Source organism: Myiozetetes cayanensis, unplaced genomic scaffold (assembly GCF_022539395.1).
Source record: "Myiozetetes cayanensis isolate MyiCay16 unplaced genomic scaffold, myiCay2020 scf10, whole genome shotgun sequence".
NCBI classification, from domain to species: domain Eukaryota; kingdom Metazoa; phylum Chordata; class Aves; order Passeriformes; family Tyrannidae; genus Myiozetetes; species Myiozetetes cayanensis.
Window position 1 is genome coordinate 3780554 of NW_026086605.1, and position 25611 is coordinate 3806164.

Genomic DNA, 25611 nt, shown 5'->3' on the forward strand with positions numbered 1-25611 from the left:
AATCCAACAGCTTTTCCTCTCCCCTAGGAGAGGTTTCACAGGTTTAGCCCAGCAGCTTCATCACAGTGCCTTTGGTTCACCATGAGATAAACATCCAAGAAGACACAAGTCCACCACCATCCCAACCACCCCAGCTCTTCCATGGCAGTTGCTCCCTTCACCCCAGCAAGACCTGGCCAACCCCTTGGCTCTGTTAATGAAACCAGAATGGCAGCCCAAGGTGGAACACAAATACCTGGAAGAGTGGGGAGAGCCAACAACAAGCTGATGGCTATTTTGGAAGGATGTGAGTGGTGATTAATTCAAGAGATTTATCAGTTCACCAACTTTGCGAAGCTTCGGAGGTGGTAAAAATGTAACAAGTGAGTCTCTTGCATGAATAAAAAATTACATTTTACATAAATTAAATATATAATTTGATTAAACATGTTTATGTCTCTGCAGTGACATTTAGAATAGGAAGTATTCATTTTCTGTTTTGAAAGGAAAAAACTCTTTCAAATGTAATTTGAAGCTGTCAAACCAATCTTCTTTACAGATCTTTTAAATGTCACATACCTTCGAAAGGGGATGGCAGATTCCTTTTAAATATGCAATTGCAAACAGTCCAAGCAAAATCAAGAATTTATTAAAATATGCTACTGACATTTATACTGATTAAGTATAGCCCTTTCCTCACTCCCTTTCGATAGACTCCCCTACAAAAGATGTGTCACAACAGCTCCTATTAACTCCGAGCTCGCTCTAATTCCCCGACACCACAACCAGCCCTTCCCAGCCGGTAAAATCCAGCTGCGGGAGAGAACCTCTTGTTCTGTACGGGGACTAATTTGAATTTGTGGTTCCTCCACGTGAAGAATTGTACTTGTTCGATGATTTCTTACCAGCGTGCCTGAAATTTATAACCAAAAATATTAACTGCACTTACTTTAAATCAAGTGCAGCACCGCACCTAATGGCTTTAAATGGAAGAGCGCGTTAATCACGCGCGTAAAGGAAAGCCACCGCAACTCATTTCCGACAACTTTACAGGGAGCAACCTGCATGTTTTGTTTTATAATCACGATATCTATCCTCAGATTATTCATTCTTTTCCCCACTTAAGAGTGTATTTCTGGATTGGTTTTCCTTTCCCTTTCCTACCAGGGAATGATCAAGTGCAGCAACCATGGCAGCTTCTGTTCTCAGCTGCTCCCCGCTGACACACAGGACATTTTAGGGTCATTTTATTTTCTTTAGAAGACAAAGAATTTAATGATTATTTCTCCTCCTCTGTCACCAGGTCAGTGAAGTGCATGGGCATAACTCTCATTAGCATTAATGGAAATCCCCACTGTAAATTCTCCCCTGTGAAGCAACATTAAGAGCAAGGCCATCCTGAGCAAGCACACTCAAATTGGAAAATAAAATATACCTCCCATTTCTTGCTACCACCACAGGGAAAACGTAATGAAGTGCAGGAGATTAAGCTACAATTCCTGTATCAAATGTTCCTTGTACTCTCTAATTACTCAACGCAACGTATACAATGGTTACTCCTTCACGATGAGAATTTGTTGCATGTTATTGAAAGACTTTATCCTAATGCTCTCAACTTTCTGGTGCATAACACAACCAATTACAGCACAGCCATCGTGACACAAATCACGGTCACCACCAAATCTGGCTTACTTAAAGCTTACACTGAGTATTTAAAAATCAGAGAATTACTAAAGGGACTCTTAGTTCTGCAGAAAGCACGTCAGTGCCAGGCCACAGGGACACAAGGCAGCCCACTGGCAGTACCACACTGTGGGAAGCAGCCAAAGCAGCCTTGCCCCAAAATAGCCAGGACCACAATCAGCAATTTCTGGAAAGGCATGACATTCATCATCACACCATAAATGAATTTAATGTAGTTAAGGGCAGAGAGGAACTTTGTATTCGGCTCCAACGTCCAACCTCCCATCCCTGCCCGTGACAATCAGTGCTCTCCCCAAGGTGCTCCCTCATCTAATCCCTGCCCATCCAGCATGGAAAAAACACACTGGTGGGCTCAGTTTGTGAGGGAAGAAAAAGTTATTGGCTCCCAGTCCCCTTCCTTTCTTCCATCACCATTGTAAAGGGCATCCAAGATTTCCAGAGATTCCCCAAGAGCCCCTTTTGGAACAATAAATATCAGTACACAATCCCTGGGTGAACAGCTGCTCTCCAGTTTATGGATCTGTCAATGCCTTCTGCTGACAGGACACTGATGATCAGTGCCATAAACATTGTTTAAATCCACCCAGTGAAAGTTCAACACTGTAGGCAAGCACATCACTTTTGATGGGTTTCTCCAGTACATGTAGTAAGTCACCACTCCACCCCCCTCGAGCTACTCGCGTCGCTCCCTTAAATCAGACCTGCAGGACTTACGTGAACTGGGCCACAGAGAAGATCCTGCCTGGACAAACTCCCCAACATGGGAAGCTCATTTCCTCATACAACCTCTTGAATGACACAGCAAGCATCATCTGCCTAGGTGAGGGCACTCAGCACCAACAGAGCAGCACCTTCTCTATCTCATCCAAACTATTTTTCCAGCTCCCACAAAACCAATCTTTTTTCCAGCAGAGGCACTGTTACTCCCATTCCTTGCACTTGGAAAGTGTTCCTTGACCAAGACTCATTTGCAGGGTTGGAGGAGCAAGGAATTTGTGTTCTCTCTCTGCCTCTCAGCTAACCCAGTTGCTTTTATACGTGGTAACACACAAACACAGGAGCAACCAAACACCTGAGATGTAAATGGGACCAGCTCAGCTTTGGTGGTGTCTATCCCCACTGATGTATGGAGTTCAGTCCCTCCAAGCCCTTTGGACTGCTGGGGAGCACCAGAGTTAAGCTTTCTAAATGTTTAAATCCACTTCAGTCAGTCCAGGGTACTTTCCAAACCTCTGTAAGGCCTGCTTACAGGTTTTGTCCACAAAAAGAAGGGGTCTGGACTTCAAGCAAGACTCCTTTCCCTTTCTGCCTTTTCAAGGGAAGAGTGGAGGAACCAACCACCAAACACTGTACATGCAGCCCTTGTAAACAGGCCATTCCCCCAAGGAGAACACCTTCAATCCCTGAAGGTTTACACTCCTGAAATGCAGCCCTGGGAGATGCCAGTTCTCTGTCCGGCATTTTTTCCCCAGCCAGCACCAGTGCAAGAAATGCCACCTGGGAAAGGCAGGAAATCTGCCCAGTGGGCTTCCCAAAAGTGCAGCGAGTCTGATCCACATCTAAGCCATTCTGAAACCCAATTTTGGGCCATGTCAGCAGCTGGTGTAAATCAGCATCACTAGAGCAGCGCAGCAGAGAGCAGAGCCTGGCCCCTGTCGCCACTCCGAGGCGCAGGAGCATCCCTGATTTCCTCTGACAGAATCAGCGCACTCGTCACCAACGTTTTTCTGAGCCAGAGCAGGAGGTTTGCCTTTATTTCCACTTTACTGCACCCTGCTGACCCAGGACATGGCTTACAAACACCAAGTATGGAGTGAGAAGATTTAATAGCCAAGTGATAAGGCAGGCTCGGTGCTAAAAGCTCCGGAAGGCTCTGCTGCCGTGTGAGCAGCCCAGGCACACGGACATATCTCAGGAGACCAACCCACAGATGGGTCATGGCAACCTCATGTCCTCTTTGGCAGCAGCAGGAGACACAAACTGACTCCACTCAGACTGGTTTCTGTTGTGTTTCCAACATGAGCTTTCCACTGATGGCTGCAAACTCCCCTCCGCAGGAGTCGGTCCTGTCCAAGCCTGTCCTCACCTCTGAGGAGCCCCTTCACTTCTTGAGTGTTTCCTAACCCAGCAGACCTATGTCCTCCTATCTCCACCTCACCAAACAGCACCAGCAGCTCCCAACATCGGGTGTCCAGCACAGACACCCTTCTCACACCCTGGATCATTCTATTTGCTTGATTTGGGGCAGCAGGAACAGGAGAAGCAGCCATGGAAGAATATTACACCAAGACACTTATGGAAAAGTTACAGAACCATAACACAAGCCCCAGACAGAACATGTGAGTACGTAAACATTTCCCCTGGATTACATAATGAATGTAACACACACTGGGATCATGTTCTTCTTCCGATGCAAACGTGGGCATTATTTTTGTTGATCCGTCTGGTTGGGGTTTTGAAAGCCATCGCTTCCTGCATTCCACAACAGAAACTAAACACCCTCAAAACCTGGTACTGTTTTGTTTTATTCTTCCTGTCTTTATTCTATTTATTTATCCAGCCAGCCAGTGTGAAAGGCTGTAAATCGCACTGCTACTTAAGTCACAGGGGGAATTCCTTTAAACATAGGTAAAAACTCATAAATAACTTCCTGCAGTCAACAATGCATTCATTTTCTTCTCTGCTTTCCAACTAATCTTCCAGCTAACAAATCAAATCAAGTACCCAAATATAATTATTCTGTTGTGATAATCATCTTCTTATACTCAGAGCTTACCTTGGCTTATTTCTTCTCAAATTAAAATCAGCAGAGAGGCTTGGGACAGTGGGGGGGAGAGGAGGAAAGGCTATGAGGGATTGATAAAGCCAAGGTACGACAAGGAAACTCTTCATCTCAACCAAAGTCCTGCATCTCGAGAAGAAGGTTTGCCTTTTTGTGCTAGGTTGGTGAAAAAAAAGCGATGCCAAACCCAATTTAGACTCACTTTTTATTAGTATGACTCACAGTACAGTTTTCAAGGCAATGAAGTGCGTGATATAAAAAAAAAATAGATGACTTTAAAAGCGGGACAATTCTCTCAAACTTGCTGGAAGCAATGCAGCTACAAATAGAGCCAGGAATTAATCTGTGACAAAGTCAGTAAAAAGGCAAGAAACACTTTGCAAAACACACCCACACAGGACAACATGGGGCGAACATTTATTTTACCCTCCACAAAATTTGCTGTTTGTCCTGTAACTAGCCCTCAACACTTCCAAACCCCTCCTGCCTGCTGCAGGCAGGGACAGAGCCCAGTGGCTGTTCCCACAGGCGTGGGCACACCAGGGATGAGCGAGGTAAATTCCCTGGAGGAATAATCCCACCCACGGACACGGACTCACTGTGTTACACCGCCCCACACCATCGGATCGTGAAGTGATGGCCAGGGTCAACAGCAGGGCCAGGAGCACGAGGCTAAAAATAAACCAAGGGAAATAAACTTGCCATGGCTTCCAGACTCCTGAGGATCCAAAGGCAGGGGGCTGGAGGGGAGGAACAACAGCCCTGCAGTTGTCAGGGTGTATCCAGCACTCCAAAGGGACGGTGTGGGAGGGGAAAGGTAATTGTTACTCTCCTGAGAAAGGCAGAAGTTGGCACAACCCACACAGGAATGTGATGCTGCATGCCAGGGTCCAGAGGAACAGAGGTGGAGGGCAGCTGGGAACCCTACTCTACACCACCCTGATTTTTTTTTTTTTTTAAATTTATTTCACTGCTTTATTTAGTCACCTTCAAACAAAACTCTCTTGACAAGTTTTTCCATGCAAACACCTTCTGCAAGCCTTTGAAAGCGTGCAGATTTGTAACACTGAGAAAAACAGAACCGTGCCAGGCACGCTCAGATATTCCCATTTAGAACCTGAGTGCTTTGGATGACACACAGCTTTATTCCAAAGGCTGCAGGTGTGTTAGTCCAGGGTGTCGAAGGGATCACCACTCCCATAGCTCTGACACTGCCAGCCCTGTGTCTCACCAAGGCAGCCACACCACAGAAACAAACACCTGGTGAGCCTGGATTCCTTCTTCATCTGACCTACAGGACTGTTTGTGTATTAGAGAGTTCAGGAAAGGACGGCAGGGTCACTTGGAAAGTGGGGTGTTTTTTAATTAATTCATTTGGGAAAGATGCACATCACAGGAGACAGCGCTCTGGCCAGTTAAACCCTTCAAATAAAAGGGAATTATGCTGAAAACACAGATGTATCTTTCAGTGAGGACCACCATTAAATTGCTGACAAATTATTCCCCTACACAGCACACGTTACAACTTGAGGAAACATTTCCAAGCCCAGGATGCAGCTGTGTGTTGGTGCAGGAGTGAGAACAGCCAGATCCCAGAGCCAGACACATCCCAGGGCTTACAGGGAGGCAGGGTTGGTCACCAGGCCACCAGCCACAACATAAGAAGTCTTCTGCAGCACTTCCCTCCCAGCAGACCTTACCCTGAGTTTTCTGAGGGTTGTTTTTTCACTCCAATATATTTGTTTGACACATTTCAAGTGACATGTTCTTAATTCTGTATGACAGAAAGTGATTTTTAAAGTAATGTTGTGAGTTCCAGACAAAAACATACATTTAGTGATTTAGAAGAAAAAAAACCCAGAAGAGATCTTACACAAGCAGAGTCTCCCAAGAGCTGACAGGGAGCAAGAGCCACAGGGTTCCCCTCGCCCCCTTTCAGACACACAGGCACAGAATCACAGAATGGTTTAGGTTGGAAGGGACCCTAAAGATCACCCAGTTCCAACCCCTTTCCATGGACAGGGATGCCTTCCACTAGCCCAGGTTGCTCAAAGCCCCATCCAGCCTGGCCATAGTCTTTGCCAGCTCACTTAAACCACTGATGCTCTGCAAAATGTTTTGAAATCCTCAAACAAAAACCTCACAGTATAAAAAAAAAAATAAATGCTTGTATCACTTCTATCACAAACTTGAACCCCCTAACAGTCACCCTGCACTAAGTTTGCCTGTTCAGCCAATATCAGTACCTTGGAAACTTCCTAATGACTTTACAGAGCTCACCAATTCCCAGGAAGCCCAGACCAGCCACACACTGGATATCAGCATTTCTGGGTACACTTCTGTGCAAGTTATTTCAGGGTCTTGGCTTGTGGAACATGAACACAGCAGCACTCACTCAAGACAACACCTGCACAAGTCCTCAGAGCAGGTCTAACTGCTGAGGGTACCCAAGACAGCAAAGGATCATCACTGAAATTACAGGCAAACACCAATCTGTGAGTGAAACGCTGACATTTCTCCCTCCCAACACTGCAGTGTCACTGCTGCACGTGAAGGTGAAGAACAGGAAGGCAGTGAATTTCTAGGAGAGGGTTATTTTGAGGGTTTTAATCACAAAGAAGGCTCAGCACAGTCCCACACCATCAGGTGGTGAGCTACCATGGGGAGTGCAGAGTGAAAGGACAAACTGACTCGAGAGCAACAAGAGCAAAACTTCTTGAAAAGGGAAGAAAACCAGCCCAAACCCCAAACATCTTTCATAAAACCATAGAATAATTTAGGTTGGAAAAGACTTCCAAGACCATCGAGTCCAACCATTAACCCAGCACTGCCAAGGCCACCACTGAACCATGTCCCAAGTGCCACACCTACAGCCAGCAAAACAGGACAAGACATACCAGGGAAACTGCCAGAGGGCAGGGTTAGATGGGAGATTGGGAAGAAATTCTGCCCTGTGAGGGCACAGGTTGACCAGAGCAGCTGTGGCTGCCCCATCCCTGAAAGTGTCCAAGGCCAGGTTGGATGGGGCTTGGAGCAACCTGGGCTAGTGGAAGGTGTCCTTGCCCATGGCAGGGGTTGGAACAGAATGATCTTTAAGGTCCCTTCCAACCTAAGCTATTCCATGGTTCTGTGATGTTATCACAGTGGCCACCAGCTGTGGGGCACTCGCCCTGGGCTTTGGGGTGCATGGATCCAAATGCCTGGCTGGCACCCACACCTTGTCCTACTGTGGGGCAGCAGGACTGGGCAGGAGCTCAAAAGGAGTGGGGATGGAGAGCAGGACTCCCGAGCATCTCAGCTTCATGTGGCACACAGCTATCCCAGGAAGCAAAGTCTTTTTTTCATGCCTTGTTGTTTTTTTTTTTAAATCTGCTATTTTCAAGTCCAAAAAAGCTGCAGGACACAGAGCATGGTTATGCATGTGGCAACCTGAACATAGCAGGAAATTTTAAAATTTCAGCTGCATACACAAAACCCTCTAACACATGTATATTTTATTTGATTTACTGTGATACTTTTCTTCCATCTCTTGAAAGTAATTTTTCTCTAAAGCATAACTGCTTAATTGGCAAGTGTACAAAATATAATTACACTGCATACAAGTTACAATATTGCTTATGGGAATATCACTGTTGATGCATTCTGCTTTATTTTGTGTTTAATCTCTATTAAGAGATCTGTATGAAAATAGCAAGGTACTCTTGATCTTATAAACATAACATGTGGTTCAGTCATTTTCTGCCTTACCAGAGCCCAAAACAAACACAATTGAAAGACAACAGAAAATTCCTAGGCTGGTCTAACATGTCCAAATTAATGACATTCTTACATTCTCCTCTAAAAGAAGTGCAGTCCACAGGACATTTAACAAGGAAATATCCAACCTCTCCAGGCTGGGGTTTGTGACATCCATCACACCACCAGAGCGAGGGGAGGACGAGGCACACAGGAATACACAGCTCTGAATGACAACTTTAGGGAGGGTTACTCCATTCCCTACAAGGACCTTTGAAATCCCATCTTTTATGGTGGAAGGATGCAGAAGTAACACAGAGACGTGGATGACTCATGCCAGGATCACGAGCAGTGCCCAGCACCTGGAAGAAAAAACTCACCCTTTGTGCCCCTGGCTCTGCCAGCCAGACCAATGCAATTCCCAAATGGTAGGAAGCTGTGTCAGAGGAGGTTTAGGCTGGATATCAGGAAAAGGTTCTTTCCCCAGAGGGTGGTTGGGCACTGAACAGGCTCCCCAGGGTTTGGTCACAGCCCCAAGGCTGACAGAGCTCAAGCAGTGTTTGGACAACACTCTCAGGGACAGGGTGGGATTGTCGGGGTGTCTGTGCAGGGTCAGGAGTTGGGCTGGATGATCCTCATGGGTCCCTCCCAACTCAGGAGCAGTTGTGGGTCCCTTCCACCAGCCCCAAATTGGCTCCCCCTCCTGTGAGCACTTACTCAGATGAGTAATGTTACACACAGGAGTAGCTGTGCTGTGTGGAAATGGGTCTCGCTGGTCTGACAGTTCACCACTGTGGGCAGCGTTTAAGTGCCTTAAAGGTTTATTTCACTTGCTTGAGTAATGAGATTAATGCAATGTTTGTTTGTTTAAGCTGAATCATACAAAGCCAAACATCTAAATGTCCCTAATTCACAGCATAAGCCCAAGCTGTGTTACCATGTGAGCCCATCTTACTGTCCTTCCTTCCCCCCCCGCCCAGTTTTAATTGCACCAACAAATTCCTGGTTTGCTCCAGTTTCTCTCCCAGAGGTCAGACAGAACACGGAGACCTTGAGTGGCCAAATGAGCCACTAAACATCATTAGTTCGATGTTTTCACATATTCTTTGTTTTCTTTGCAACTGGGTTTTTAACATATACGACTTCCAGACCTAAAAACCCAGCAGATACAGACCTCTGTATATACATATTTACATTTCTATATGTATAGCTCTGTGTATAGATATAGAGGTAGATATATACTATAGTGGTGTATGCAGATATAGATACATACACACAGAAAGGGGATCTGAAACCACATTTGTGCCAGAACAGCTCCATGCTCAAGCACAGCATGGACTGGAGCCCAGTGATCCCACAAACCTCATCCATGAATGATGGATGACATGGACAGATCCATCTGCAAACTCACATAAAAGCAGAGTAAATCTGCAAACATCCAACTGTATGTTCTTCCTCCAAAAATAAACGTGCACACAAACACAATCACTACACCAGCAATGTACAAGTGATGTTTAAATCTGGATTTGACCTGGTTTGATCAGTTTTCACTCTTCTGCTCCTAAGTTTCCCACCAGGGTCTCACAGAGCTATTTCTGATGTTCTGTGGCCACAGAGAGCTGGCTGGGAGTTTGAATAAATTCTGCATGATCAGATAAAACACAAAACCATCAAAAAAAAGTAATCTTCCCTCATTTCCTTCCTGCACCTAAATTAGCTCACACCTGACGCAGGCATTAGCCACAATATAGACTAACATGGCCCCTGCAAACTTCTCACCCTGTGCCAAGTACCTGGTGTTGACACTGGAAGTAACTCATCCCTGTGGTGGACACAAGGCATTTTTTAGGGAAATGGTGGGGAAAAGAAGAACCTACTGGAGTTTTCCTGAGTGCTCAGGGTCCCACTCTGTAATCTCCACCTTCAGATGCAGGTCTCCTCTCTGCAAGTCATCTTCTCGAAGAAAATCTGTCGTGCTGGTCCTTAGGATCTGCAAACACCTGGATGCTCTCATTTAAATGACAGGCTTTCAGGGATTCTGAGGTCAGAAGAGACCGTTGTGATTTTTTAGCCTGACACACTGCACAGTAACTTACCTAAATTAATCACTGCTCGAGCCTCTTTCACTCCAATGAACAAACACCCCTGAATTCAGCATTTCCAAAGGTCGAGAAACCACCAGCACCTTCAGCAGCTTCTTCCACCATCGAACAGTGCTGAAACCATGGACCTTCACCCTGTTCTTTCCCTGGCTTCACCTTCCAGCATCCAGGTCTTGTTAAAACCCTGCCTGCCAGATCTGAGAGCTTTTTTATTATTCAATTTATTTTCCCCCGTGATAACACTAATTCCCTTAATCAATTTACCTTCCAACACTCTCCTGGATAAGTCCAGCAGAATGGAGGTCCTGGACCCTTCTCGTGCATCCCTTCCCGACTCCTTGGGCATTCCCGCAGCCGCTCCTTGCCAGGCAGCGGGGACAGGGGTGGCTGTCACGTCCCTGCTCCAGCCTGGCAGCCACCTGCCAGCGCAGACAAGGAGCACACAAGACCTTTGCCCACAATATCACATTGGCGGCGCTGGCTCGTGACTCCCCGCTCCTCCATAAAGACATTGATTTCTCCAGACAGCATCCTGCAGCCACGGCCCAGCGTTGTTTGCCCTCAGATAGAGGAAATTTACAGCTGGCCATCTGAGAAACATTACCTGCTTGTATCCAGGCAATACAAATTGCTTTCACCAGCGGTCACTCCTGTTCGTTATTTACCACTCTCCCAATCTTGGTGACATTTCAAGCTTCGGCTGCAGTGACTCTCTGCCTTATCACGGCCCGCTCGCACGTTAAGCAGCGCAAGGACAAAAAGGAGCGTTCAGAGAGGCTGCTACAAGGGGATGTTTGGGAATTATTCCTGATTTTACCACAGGATTTTGAGAGCTGACGCTCTGCTGGGTCTCAGCCAGTTGTTCTGGTGCACGTCCCCAGCCCAAAGAGCAGTGCTGTAACCAAGCTGCATTTACTGACCAATTCTAAGGAAATAAACCCTCCCTCGGTCACCTTTATCAATCCAATCAATGAGGGATTCCTGGAAACAGAAAAGTTAGTTCTCAGGGATGTGCTGCCCCTAAACCCAAGCCACTGGAGACCGAGTGCATCACCATCCTGTCTCCATCCTTAAATAAATCCCTACCAGTGACTCGGAGCGCCTGTCCAGGACTCACGTTGAGCTGACAGGTTTGTGATACTCAGCCTGGCCCATTTACTGCTTTTCTAGAATAATACAAGATAAGCATTGCCACGGTTCACTGGAACTCTCCACTACTTTCAAGACTTAGTAAAAATACACATTACTGGCTCAGTTTACTCTGTAAACCTTTTTTGATGAGAGGCACTGGGGTTGGTGCACAAAGGTCTGACTAAAGAACGTTTACTTTTACCACAGTCTTAACAGGGACTAAACACATCATTTGCCCCAAAAAAGTGAAATATTTTTGATGTTCTATTAACCTCACCTAATAACCTAGTTTGATTTCTAGTATTTTGCAGAATTGTTTGTTGTCCTCATCACTACCAGCCACAGTTTCTCTCCACACCCCTTTCCCTGAGCTCTGATTCCTGTTCTTTGCTATTGATTCCGTTCCCAGGCACCTGGATGTGCAGACATTGAGCATATCATAAGAGCTGAGCACCCCAAATCGGCATCCAGCAGCTTAAACAACCCAGAGCACAGGCTGGAAGGGCGATGGCTGAAGGGAGAACAGACAAGCAGAGACAGATTCTCCCTCCTGACACACCATTCAACTGAAACTTTTTCAGAAACAACCACAACAACCCAGAAATCAGTGGCTGAAACCTCACTGCCTGGGGCTGGACCACAGTGAGATTTCATACCCCAAGCAAGGCTGGAACCGGTATTTAGTGAGGTTGGGTCACCTCCAAGAAAGCACAGATCCAAGAATTCTGTCGAACTTCTCGCTAGACAAAACCAAAGTTGCACTTTTTCTCCCCAGATCTATCAGAGCTGATTCTAACTCACAGCTTTTGCTGTCCAGATACACAGATATACAGATGGGAAAAATATGTCATTTTGATGCTTCACTGAGGAATGATGTTACAGCAGATAAAACAATCCTGCTTCCTTCTGGGAACAGAAAACAGGTAAAATATGTATTTCATCTGAGAAGCACTGCTGTTACTAGCAAAGTTAGTTAGCACAGGTATTCCAGTACTAAACTTTAGGACACCCTAATTCCAGGCTCAAATGTTGCATTGTACCCTTTTTTTTTGTATGAAAAGAGGGACCAGCTCAGACCAGTGGTAAATATAAAATCTACACAAGCTTGTGCTGTGGGATCATGAAACGTCAGACAACTGAAATCATGAAAGCTGATGAAAAGGGTTTTTTTTCCCCCCATATATTGAAATTGACTTCATCCACATTTAGTCACAGCAAAACTCAAGTCTCTCAACTTCTAAGTGTAACATCTTTAGCCTTATTACTTTGCTTAATTTACTGATTCCTTCCAACATCCTGTCTCAAGGAAAACCTGGTTTTCAGCACAAAAGTTAAAAAAGTGAACTCGTTACGGTAGTTGTACAGGTATTAATACAATATCTTATATTTGGTCTCACTTCACGTATTTTTAAAAGGGAAATTATTTGTAGGGTTTTCCCTCCAGCTAACACAAACAAAGGACACTCTCCACACAGATATATTATGGTAAACCTAAAGGATACTCTGAAAAAAACAAGGAGAAATGAGAGGGGAAAGCCAAGATGCAGCTACTCCAAGGAGTCTGCAAAAGGTCAATTTTTAATAAAAACTTTATCTGGAATTCAAACTACACGCTCCCAACGCCCAAAGTGCTCCTTGTGCATCACCCACAGAGGAATAAGGCAGTCAGAGACCCCATACCAGGGGGAAGCCTCAGCCAGGGATGTCCGTGGAGGTAAAACACACCTGCTTGGGATGCTGGAAAAGATGCAGGATAGCTGGGAGCCACCCTGGCTGACAGTGCTGCCACCGGCAGGCACCAACAGGGCCAGAGGGGAATTGTTTAGTGAGAGGGGAGGAAACAGGTCATGGCAGCTCCCCCTAAATATTAACAGAAATACCCATAATTGCAGGCTGAGGACCTGCAGAGCTCATTACACCTATCACAGCAGCTTCCCCTAAATATAAACAGGAATATCCATCACTGCAGGAGGAGCTGCAGAGCTCATCACACGCCATGGTGTGACACCCACCATCTGCACAGGACCCAGCTATGGTTTTGCTTATTTTCTACCCCAACAAGGATGTACCAGCTCCATCCCTGTGTCATCCTCTTTTGGGGCTGACACTGCAGTCCTCCTACACCTGCCACTCTTCCTGAAGCCCATCAGCATTTCAAAGGGGCTCATCTGTGCTCCCAGCCAGGGTTGCTCATACCTTGCAGAGCCACACCTTACAGTTATAACAGTAATAACCAAAAGCCAGGCCGATTTTGGAATATCCCACAATTTTGTGCCAACCTCCTCAGCACAGAAGCTCCTCTTTTTCCAAAGTGAATGGGTCACTTAAATAAATAAATAAATAAAATAAAAAAAAAAAGCATCCATTACATATCTGTTCTATTTAGCAACAAAGAATCCATCTGCATTACTCCTGGTCTCATTAAAGACTTGGCTCCTTGTAAATATTATGTCTGTAATCCACACATTCTCCCTCTACGCTGTGCTTCAGGGGTCTATTTCAGAAATAATTGCTATGTGCTGCTGCAAAGAAATAGAGGCTGAGTGTTTGACAACATTGCACAAGTTTACGCACACGGAGCGACCACGGCTGACCTGGTGTGAACGTCAGCTCAGCGAGGTTCCTACCAGCACCTCCTCACAAAACTCACTGCCAAGGCACCCTGTGCTCTACACCTGTGCCCAAAGAATGGTGTGATTTGGTCAACCTCGAGTTGGCCACCATAATCCTAATCTCACACTGCTCTGACTGCTGGTGGGATTAGGGAAAGGACCTGGGTGAAGCAGAGCCCAAAATTCAACAACCAAGCAAGTTGTTTTTAACCACAGAAAACCTACTGCCATCAGGAGGGATGGACAGGTGCCCTGTACTTCAGCAGGACCACTGTTTTTTTTACTGGATTAAAGGGTACATGAAATTACTGCCAGGTAAGGCTGGAGGAACAAGTCATTAGTAATTAAAGTCTACAACTGATGTGTTCAAGTAACTTGGGTTTTATTTGCATTTTATAGTAAAGGCCCAGAACAGATGGGACTTTATAGACACCTATCAAGATGCCTACTTTGATCCACCCAGAGTACCATGTATTTGGAAAACAAGGCTGAATTATCCAAAATAACCCTGTAATCCTTGAGCACACAGCTCCCAGCTGTGGAGCAGGGGGATCCTGAAAGGTGATGGTATTCTAGGTGCATAACTGCAGACCCTAACCAGCCAAAGCAAATTTCATCCCACCTGCACTGACCTTCACAGCATGCAGATTCAAACCTCTCCATTGGGCCATGCTGGTTCCACCACATGCTCTTCCCATCTAACTGGTGTATTTCTTTTTAATAATCCCACAGAAGCTCCCAATAATATAACCCAGGCACTAAAAAAAAAAAAAAAAAAATCACAGCACATCCTGGGAAGTGTTCAAGGCCAGGCTGGGTGGGGCTTTGAGCCACCTAAGTCTAGTGCAAGATATCAGTGCCCATAGCAGGGGGTCAGAGTTGGATGAACTTTAAGGTCCTTTCCAACCCAAATCATCCTATAATTCTATGATGACTCTATGAAATCATTACAAGAGCAAAAAAGCCCATAAGCTTTGGCAGCAGGACCACTGTGACCTTCCCACACAGCACCACCTCACCAGACCACGTACAACAAACCCAACCAACCAACCAAAGTGAATTGCAATGTCCCACCAGCATTACCACCTTACAGAGGAGAAACAAAAAACTAATTAAAAAGCTCCAGATGTTTACTCCTGGTTCTTAAGAAATCACTAGGGCTCACAGTGCAAGAAACAGGAGTACCTCACTGTAGAACTAAATAAATAAAAGTAAATAAATAACAACTGATTTTTCTGTGCTCTGTCACCAACTCCTGTTGAGTTCACACAAAATTTTATGTGGCTATTCCTTAGTAAAATTCCAAAGATACCAAACTCTTCACCATGATGGAGCTAAGCAGAAGGACAAGACATGTGGCATAATGAGAAGGTTTGGTTTCCACACCTTTGCTGGGGAAAAGAACAGTCATGGCATTTTTTCATCCTTTCACCTAAATCTTATTTTTTTGGCAAAGGAGAAGGAGCAAAAAAAAACCCACAAGCCACAGGAACATGGCAGAAGGAACGAGAGTTGGCCCAGGCAAACTTGAACACGACAATCTACATTTTGGAATTACATCTTCCTACCTGGGTGTGATGAACCACGTTTTGGAATTGCATCTTCCAGCACCACAAACAGCAGTAGAGAAAACACCAATCAAATCCCGGCTAAAACAATTGTCTTATCTCAGCAAACAGAGAGGAACCAGCAGGGACCTGCTAAAACCTCCCCTTCAAAGTTTCAGTGCTCCCTGCAAGAGGGGACCAGCAATCACCTCACACCACCCACACATGGTCTTTAAATTCACCTGTGAGCCCTGACGCCCTTTCTCCTGTCAGAGCCTATAATTTGAATATCCTTAACAGCTGGGGTGAGGGGGCTGAAAAACCCCCAACCTCTAGGGCAGGTGTAAGCAATCAGCCCAGATTTAAGAGCTGCTCTCCAGCAGCTCCCCTCTCTGCTTCTTTAACTCACTACACCAAGAATATAGAGCAAAGGCAGGAATACTCACACTAGATCTGATGTGAGGAGTAAATGTGACACCCATCAGGTTTTATGAGACAGCATCATCCACCAGATCCCAACAAAACACTTGCAATTTGCCAGTGCTGTGTCCCGAGAAGCCTTTCCATTTCTTCCACATAAACATGGAGCTGCTTTCAATTCCCACAGCTAGTAAACAGCCCCCAAAAAAACCCAGGGAAAATTAACCTACCTTTTCCAAATGGTTGGGCAAACCCAGATTCAGGGTGTTTTTTCATTAGAGTATTTCATTCCTGCCAGAGTCAGCTGAACTGAAGAAGTTTTATTTGAACTGCAGCCAGCCCCATGGATAAATCAACTTTCCCGGCCAAAGGCTTCAGTACACCACTTCCAGCTCGTGCCTGGGACCTCATACTTTGAGGGTGATGTTTTTCCTGATACAAGGAATGTTACCACCAGACCCCAGTGACAAACCTCTGCACTGAGGCACCGGCATTAAAGATGACAGTCTCTGCTACAGTTCTTGCTATGAGGACATTCCTTTGAATTAAGGAAAAGTAGGAGTGGAAAAGGGCACAACTTTGCCCTTGGAAAAGCAAGGGGGATGAGAGGGAGCTGTCAGTAAAGTGGGCTGTGGGGCAGCAGCTCTGCGGGACATCGCGCTCTGGAGCCGCCCTGCCAGCCCAGCCCCAGGATCCCACATGGGCTGGAGAGGAGAAAACTACCTTAAAAAGAGGGAAAGCTGATGGCAAGGAAACATCGTCTATGATTTGTACGCTATAAAGTTGACAATAAAACTCTGGACCAAGGAAGCATGTCGGTCTGAAATTCCAGGCGGAAAAGGAAAAGTCAAATGCTCCTGCAACCACGCTTCCAAAACACGGGAGAGTGCCACGGCTCTAACCAAACTACCCTATTTTCTGTTCAGCTTTAGAAATCCTTGGTTATGACTTTTAAAGGGAAAGACACCTTTGATTGTCCATGACTGGAAAGAGCTTGGATCAAGTGAGTAACAGCCACAGCCCCCAGATGCGCCCGGGTTTGCGAACGATGAAAGCCAACCTCTGTCCCCGCTAATGGTTAACAGGTGGGCTTCACAAACGCCTCCAAAAATAAAAAGCTCCTTTCTAAAAATACCACCCTTCATTCACCACGCCAGATTTTCCACAAAAAAAAAAAAAATACTGACGATAGCTGACGTTTCCCAAACAATCGCTTCCACAGGAACTTCTACAGGGCTGCCCCTGCAGCAGAAAGTTTTGTGAGGCAAAGAACACAAATCGAGCCCTGTGGATGGACCCATTCCCTTGCCCAGCTCCGGAGCTCGAGCATAAATCAGCTTTATGGAAATAACAGATTACAGAACACACTGCTACAAATAATTTTTTTTTTTTTTTTTTTACTACAGGATGCGTAATTGAAATGTCTGAGATCCAACAATCACCTCTGAATTCATAAATACCTCATAGTATTCTGAACACACTCTCCTATAATGAGACCGTCTTCAATTTTCCTTGGTAAAGAGACCTTTAAAGAATGCTAAAGCAGGTCGGCGCCCTTATGCACTGATGGAAACAGGAACAAAAGCATTTTGCCACCAGGCATCTCGTCTATCATTATTTTCTTCACTCTGCTTAAACAAACTGAAAAGTACGTGCCTTCTCCCCCCCCCCCCCAAATATCTGCAATAACTGCAATTTCATCCCGTCGGAAAGCCACCATCTGTATGAAAACAAGGGACCATTATACCGAACCGTCACCGGCGATCGGTTTTTTCCTGCTTCACTAATGTTTTTTAAAACACGGGATTAAAATGTCATCCCATCCCTCCCGTTCTAGGGAGCCGTGTGTATTCCTCTCCTCTGGTCACGGTATACTTAATCAAGTGTGAATGATTAAAGTACTTCAATTAGAGCTACGTACATTCATTGCAGGCAATTCAAAGGCAGCGGAGAAGTGTAGCTGAAAGAAGAAATTACTTCTACTACTTTGAGATCTCCATCTCCTACTTTCCTCCTCCCCAGCACAGCCAGAGCCCTGGGACCCGGCAAAGTACCAGGCGCTAAGCTCCAGCCAGGATTTACCTTGGGGGCACGTCCCTCGGCAGGACAAAAGGCTATTCTTTCCCCTCCTGCAAGTCCTGCAAGTTTGGGGGTGTGTGTGTGTGTTATTTTTTTTTTGGAGAGGGTGTGAAAAGAACAATCTCAGCGCGTAAATCCATGCACCCCCTCTGATTTTCCATTCTAGTGATACAAGGAAGGGTTTAAAATGTCCAAATCGGGGGGGAAGGAGGGATATAATAAATAAATAAATAGTGGTGAAATTATTTTGAAATCTAAGTGGGTAAAAGGAGGGGGGAAGGAGCAAGGCGCGGCCCCGCGGGCACCGCGCACCTCCGCGGGCTAAAGCGCGGAGAGTTGCTAAGTGACTGCGGGGCGAGTGCGATTATTGAGCCAAAATAAAAGAATTTAAAAAAAAATGAAAATTAAAAAAAAAATTCTAAATAACCTTAAAATTAAGTGGAAAAAAAAAAAAAAGGCAATAACTAAATACACTCATGCCTTCCCCCCCCCCACACCCCCCCGAAGAAAAAATTAACCCAGCGCATCGCGGGCGCCGCGTCCGCGGAGCAGCGGCCGCGCCGCACCGCGGGGTTCCCCCCTTCCCCAAACTTTCCTCCCGCCGCCGCCCTGCTAATCCCCCGGCAGATGTTGTCGGCGGCTCTCGGCACTAAGTAAACAATGCGGGGCCCGGCACAACAAAAGATTTCCCACTTCACCCGCCGCTCCGCGCCCACCCGCTCAACTTGCGCGCCCGCCTCCCAGCACCATCGCGTTCCCACCCACCCTCCCTTCCTCGTATTTCTTTTTTTTTTTTTTTTTTTTGCCTCCTCCATCCTCATCGCCGGTGAGATTCACTAGAGCAAAGATGTCCTCGCTTCTCCCTTGTCCTCCTCGCCGGGAAGCGCCGCCGCCGCCGCTCCCTTACCTGCTCCCGGCCGCGCCAGCCCCGCGCCGCTCTCAGCGCCGCATCCCTGCCCGCATCCGCCGCCACCGCCGGGCTCTGCTCGCTGGAGATCCACCTTAAAAACGCCACCCGCTCGCACACCGCACAAAAAAAAAAAAAAAAAAAAACACCAACTTAATCCTTCCCCCCCCCCACCCCCCCTCTCTCTCCCCGCTCTCCTGCTCCGCCCGCCGCCGCGCCGGGAGCGGACGGGGGCACCGGAGCCCCGCAGCAGCAGCGGGGAGGATGCTAATTGCAACTTGGGGGGAGGAGGGCCGCTCTTTTTCTTCCCCCCCCTCCTCTTCTCTTTTTCCTCTTTTTTTTTTTTTGTTAATTTTTTTCCTTTTTTTGTTTGCTGCCTTTTTTTTTTTTTTTTTTTTTTTAAGCCAGAAAGTGCCCGGGTGGCGCTGGGCGGAGCGGCCGCTCCCCCTCGCCACGCTGGGTGAGCGGAGAGCGGGGAGAGGTAGGGGCTCTCACTGCCTCGGTGTTTTTTCTTTTTCTTTTTTTTTCCTTCTTCTTTTCTCTCGCTCTCTTTTTTTTTTTTTTTTTTTTTTTTTTTTTTGGGCAATAGGCGGGGTCTCTCCTTGCAAACCAATGACACAAACCCACATGGACCAGCCTCGCCCCCTATAGATACTCTTCACTACAAATAGGCTCTCTCGGGGGATTAGTGGATCAGCTAAAGTACAAACAGACGCAGCGAGGAAGGGGCGGGGGGGCGGCGGGAGGCGCCGGTGGGGGGTACCGGCACCGGGACCGTACGGGGAAGGACCGGGGCTCTGCGGGGCTCCGGGGGCGGGCAGGGGGCTCCGCGGGGCGCGGCGCCTGTTGCGCTCGGCGGCGGCCCGGGAGGGGCGGGGGGGGAGCGGGCAGGGGCCGCCTTTGTTCGGCCACCCGCGCCCACCGCGGCCCCCACGGGGTCCCCATCACCGCGGGCACCGCCACCGGGGGTGGGGGGGACATCCCGCTCAGCCTGCGGGGCCCGGCGCCTTTTGTATCGCCGCTCCCCCCTTCCCCGTGCGGGGCTCGCATCCCACCCCCGGCTGGAAGGGATGCGGGGAGGCCGGGGAATAAAGGCCACCGGGGATGCGGGGCCCGCGCTGGTGACGTCCCCGAGGCGGAGGGGGCCGCCGCGACCGTCCCCGCCGAGCGGCCGATTTGATGTGACCATCGTAAAATCGCGGCGGGGCGTTCAGCGGAGCGAGAGATAAGGGAGAGCGCGCTCCGATCGCAGCTATTTGTGTTTGTATTCCGCGTTACCCCCATAGATTTGGGAATTAATGTTTTGACAGACGTTCTTCATCTGCTTATCACAAGAATGTGGGCAGGTGGTGATCCCATCTTTTTGTTGTATAATCACTGAGGCTCCTGCATTATATATATCCCGTGCTCCTCAATCAGCCGGGGAAACAGCACGTTCCTTTTTCTCCTCAAATAAAACCCTTGAACCGGCTCAATTGTCCATCAAAATTAATAAGCGAGCTTCAGTTTTTGTGGGTGGAATTACACGGTGAAGGGCCTAAAGATCTTGACTCTCACGAGCAGCTTGTAGGTCCTCGCTGGATGTTTACACCACGTCCATCATTTGTCCTCTGAGCACCTGCTGCTGGGGGCTGCTGCTGCTGTCCTGCAGAAGCTGAAGCCTCACGTGGCCTCAGCTCCCCAGGATTCCCCGTGGTGCCAGCGCTGAGATGGCCACAGCTGTGGCCACCCCGTGACACCCAGGCTCTGCATGACATGGGTACAACCGGGCACCTCCAAGCGGATTTCAGCGAAATTCAGCGGCGTTCAGCTGGAAGACCCATCTAATTCTGCACTTTTCCCTTTGGCAAAAGTCCCTCCAGAGGGAAAACTCTGCCTTGCCTGCAGGAAACCTCAATATAAAAATCACCATCTCTATATTACTGTGATTTCTTGGATTTCCATCACTGTTCACTGTCCAAGTATTGTGGGCAGCTCCTTCGCACATGGAACATGGGCCGCAGTGGACCAACCAAGGCCTTGCCCAGGGCATTGCAGTGGGGAGCTTTTCAAACCACAGCCCCCACCTCTCTTTGCTTTACCCAGTTTGCTTTGTTAAATGTTATGTACACTGTGTATGGGGACACAGGGCAGGAACACAGCAATTGCTTCTAATAAATAACCTTGAGTTCATGATATAAACAAAGTCAGTGACATATGGTCGAGGCCAAAGACACAAATAATTATTTCATTACTGGAGCAATTAGGTTACAGGTTCTAAAGGAGAAAGCTCTGAAGCTAAACATCTTTTGAGTTTAGCAGGGGGCAATCCTCAGGCATGTGGATTTTTCTTCAAACTATTTGGATTGCGATCGAACATTCATCAAGTGTGAAATAGCCTTTGTAATGAGATGCTCGGAAAGAAGATACACAGTGGGTTCGGTGGGAGGCCTGAAACCACGGGGGTTTAACTTCAAATCGCAGCTTTTAAAACTTCCATTCAGCTGCTGCCCAACCTTGAAGGGGCTTTGGCTCCTCCAGCATCTCACTGGTTTGTGTAAAATTCAGTGCGTGCTCCCAGTGGGGCGTTTTGGCTTCCCAGAGCTCGGGAGCAGAAGCTCTGGGACAAGGGAGAGATGTAATAGCTGAAGGAAGAGGATGGTTTTGTTGTGTGCAGGCACAGGCCAGACCTCTCTTTTGGCCTCTTTCCCCCAGATTGTTTCTGTATTTTACCCAGTTCCTGGACAGATGTTTCAGGCTGTTACCAAAAAGGAAAGTTCCACATTTCCTTCTCTAACTCTGTTTTAAAATGTTGAGGCACCCATCCTTGTGGAGTAATTGGGGGTTGTTGTGCAGATAATCCCTGCTAGGAGAAAAAGAGTTCTGAAAACTTAGTTGATGAGGGATACCTGCAAAGAAAAAAACAAGCTGTTCTTCTCCCTCTCCTCTGTTTATTCTAATCTATCAATAACCGTACTGAAAAGTTCTGGCACCGATTAGGAACCAAGCTCTTCCAGCGTCACTTTTTGTGAAATCAAATGAATTTTTAAAAATGCACTTCCTATGAGTCCTTCCAATACGGGAACAGGGTGTTTGGGGTGCAGGATTTACACAATGCCCCTTCTCCCTGCCAGCCAGGCCTCACCTCCCATGCTGGAATAATGCTGCTCGTCCAGTGTTGCAGCTCAACTATGTACTAAAATAGAAGTGTGTAGTCCCTGTGTTAAATTTGATGAGTTTGTAATTATTTTTAGTGAGGCATTACATGCTTCCCTTGTGAATAACTTGTTTTCTCTGAGCAGGGGATGCAGGGAGACGGTGATGTTCAGACATTGTTCCCTGACCCACATGCTGGCTCCGAGCAGCTGAGCGCCCGTCGCACGAGGCGCTCCATCACCCGGGAGCACAATCACACTTCCCCTCTCCACTTCGCCGACACGTCAGCCTGAGAGCAGCACCTCCTGCTGCACTGGTACGGCTCAAGACCACGCAGGGAACTAAATAACTAACGAAATAAATAAAATTTACAGCCTGCTTTTCATAAAGGGGTGGATTTGCAGATGCAAATGTGGGCCTTGATCCCGCAAAGGCGATGCTCCTGCGCCGCTTTTATGTAGCGCAAGGAGTCAGAGTGACTTCAGCTGGATGACTCTCAGTGCATAAATTTCAGCGCCGGCTTCTCTCTCTCTGCAGATTTAGAGCGAGTATCTGTCGACTAGAATAGACCAGTTATTCTGCTGCTCCAAGTGTTTGTGCAACTTAGTTACCCGGTGCTATGCAGGAACAGGCAGACACAAATCCTGCCCAGATCCTTCCGAGCCGCGTTTGATCATTAGAAATGAAATTTGGATGTGAGTAATGCCAGGTACCCAGCACCAGTGTCAATCCCCCATTTAGTTTTTACCAGTTTTTGGAAGTGTAACTGGTTCTGAACAGATATGTTGGCTATTTTATCACAGATAATAATTAAAATAATCATCTGTATTTGAGAAGGTGCTTATGTTTTTTTACAGGTGGATGGCAGCAAACATTTGTTTTCTACCAGTTCTGTTCTAGAAACATAAGTGTAGGGTTTGGTTTACCTGTCTGTGATAAAAGTGCAATAAACAGGAATATGAACACAGTACAGAATTTTCCTTAAAGGTTTTTGTGAGTGCAAATTTGGAGCCTGGAGAAATGGATTGGTTTATTATTTTCCTGCGTCCTCTAGTTTTACTATTAGTACTCTAGTTTAAGTTTAAAATGCATTTAATATTAGTACTGTAGTCTAGCTCTGAAATGCATTAATTGAAGTACATCCTTCATTCCATTCCTGTCATTGATGCAAACCAGAGATGGCTTGGTCCAAAATATACATAATATAAACTGTTCTGGACCTGAGCATTTAAAAGATGTGTTGTTTTTCTTATTGTTTTGATCTCACACCAGCCAGACATGGGTATATAAGCACCATGGAGCACAACTGCTTCTAGTGGGAAGCCAAAATTCCAACATTTGGTATCAATCCTGTAAAAGTAAGCTCATTAAGAGGGTGGTTCACATCACTTCTTCTATTATTTACTGTAAGGATGTCATCCAGCGTGAAGGATTGCACTGGTAGAAATAAACTGCTACTAAAGACAGTGTGTGATCTTAGATCAGCAGCTTCCCCACAATTTTAGGATGAGTTTTTAGAATTTAATTACTGTAACACTGTTTTTTTTACACATTTAAAAGGTTTTCAACAGAGACCTGGCATTTCATGCCATAACCGTAACTTAGTGTAAGTGAAAAGTATTCAGTCATGCCACAGGCTCAGTGGGGACCCAGAGAAAGCACAGTGGATGCATGTCTTTTTCTTTTTTTCTTTTTTTCCCCTGGTTTAAAAGCACAGTGAATCTTGTCATCATGAAAAAGAAACCACAGAGGCAGGCTTCAAGTGGGGAGGTTGCCAGGAATAATACTTCTCAGAATTTCATGGGAGTATCTTAAGTGGGTTTCTTATGGGAGATGACCCTCATTGGTTATCTTACACTGATTCTGCCTCGGTGTTTGAGGTGCTGGGTTCCCCAGGCTCTGATCCCACAACGATGTGGGTGGTCGTGTGTGCTCTATGAGGGCCCTGAGACCCCAGATCTTCTTCCCTGGTCCTGCCCTCTGCCTCCGGGAGCAGGACTTGCACGTCCTTGCCGATGTTCTTCCATGGGGTCATGCTGGCCTTTGAGCTCCTGGTCGGAAAGGTGTGGGTTACTTGCAGTCTGGGCAGAAACCCTCTCAGTTCTTCCTAATTTTGAAAGGAAACCAGGTCTGTTAAAAAAAAAAAATAGCCGCTTGCGCTCAGCTGCTGCCGCGAGCGCCTCCAGGAGCAGTTGGCTCCTCTGGGCCCCGGCCACGCGCTCCCAGCCCTCCCTGCTCCTCCCGCTGCCAGCACCAGCATTTGTGCAGCTGCAAGGTGAAGTGGATCAGGGAACGGATCCAGCTGAACACTAATCCTGCTGGGGGGGGGGGGGGAGGAAAAAAGCTTATTTTCAGCTGGATCCGTTCCCCAGCCTGGTTGTGCCTTCAGCCCCACGGGCCACGTGCTCGGCAGGGAGAGGCTGAGGCGGGAGGGAAGGAGCAGCCGGGGCAGGGAGCGTGGGGCTGGTTTTATGGCAGCGCTGGCTTACACCGTCTTAAAAGCATTTGTCAGGCTGCGACCTCGTGTTAATATATTACTGTTCCTGTGCTCTGTGCAGCGGAGGTTACAGCGCTGGGTGTTCACTCCCGGAACCGTGACGCTGCATTTTGCAGGATCTGTGGGAGAAAAGGCTCCGGCGGTGTTCAGTGCTTCCCTTTTAGAAACAGGGACGTGGTTGTGTTGGGGAGACAAGTGTGGGGGTCACAGAGGGGCTGTTGGCAAGGAGCAGGGTACCCACACACATTACCAGAATATATTAATCCTCCACTGGCATCAACTGCAGCAACAAGTGGTCTGTAAGACCAGCAAAACACATGGGATCCTCTAATACAATATATAAAACAATTTAGTGCAGCAGTACATTGATCGTAACAGCAACAGTTGTGTTGTAACCACGGTCTCGCCGTCGTACTTTCCTCACATTAAATTAAATATAGATTTGGACCGATTTTCACAAAGACGCACAAATTCAGGCACCGGATAATATTTTTACATAATATGTTGGTGTTATCCCTTCTTGGCAAATTTATTCCCGTTGAGAAAGAAAAAGAGTTCCATGCTGAGAACTCTTGAATTGAATCGATGATTAGAACGAGGCAGTACATTACTTCTGCCCTACTACAGACACTGAATTCAAATCGGTGGGAAATTCTCAAATCCATTTCCCTTTGCAAACATGAGCAAAGGGATGCAAACATACAATAAAATTCCTTTTTTTTTTTTAATAATCCTGTTGGGGTTCTTTCCCTCCCCCCCCCCAGCATATGTGTTCATTATGCAGAACTGTTGGGGCATTTTTATTCTCATTTTATTCAGTTTATATTCTTAAGCAAGGAATTACAAGTCTGGAGAAAAGCCTCACAGAGCGTATGCACATTTGTATCCCCCCTCTATAAAACAACTTAATGTCACCACCCCGTGAGCAGAATTGTTCTGCTGATAGAACACATGGCTGATGTTTAATCTTTCCAGGAAAGT

At 46.8% G+C, this 25611-nt stretch overlaps 1 protein-coding gene across 2 annotated transcripts in view; it reads right to left on the reverse strand.

Moving 5' to 3' along the window:
- CTBP2 (C-terminal binding protein 2) overlaps nucleotides 1–25611 on the reverse strand; it is a 290386-nt gene that overhangs the window by 117155 nt on the left and 147620 nt on the right. The window contains exon 1 of one of the 2 annotated variants that reach the window (XM_050305342.1): nucleotides 18999–19114. The exons of the other annotated variant lie outside the window; for it this stretch is intronic. The gene's annotated coding sequence lies outside the window, so the exon portion shown is untranslated. Of the gene's footprint in view, nucleotides 1–18998; nucleotides 19115–25611 lie in introns of those variants that run through there. 2 annotated transcript variants of the gene reach the window in all.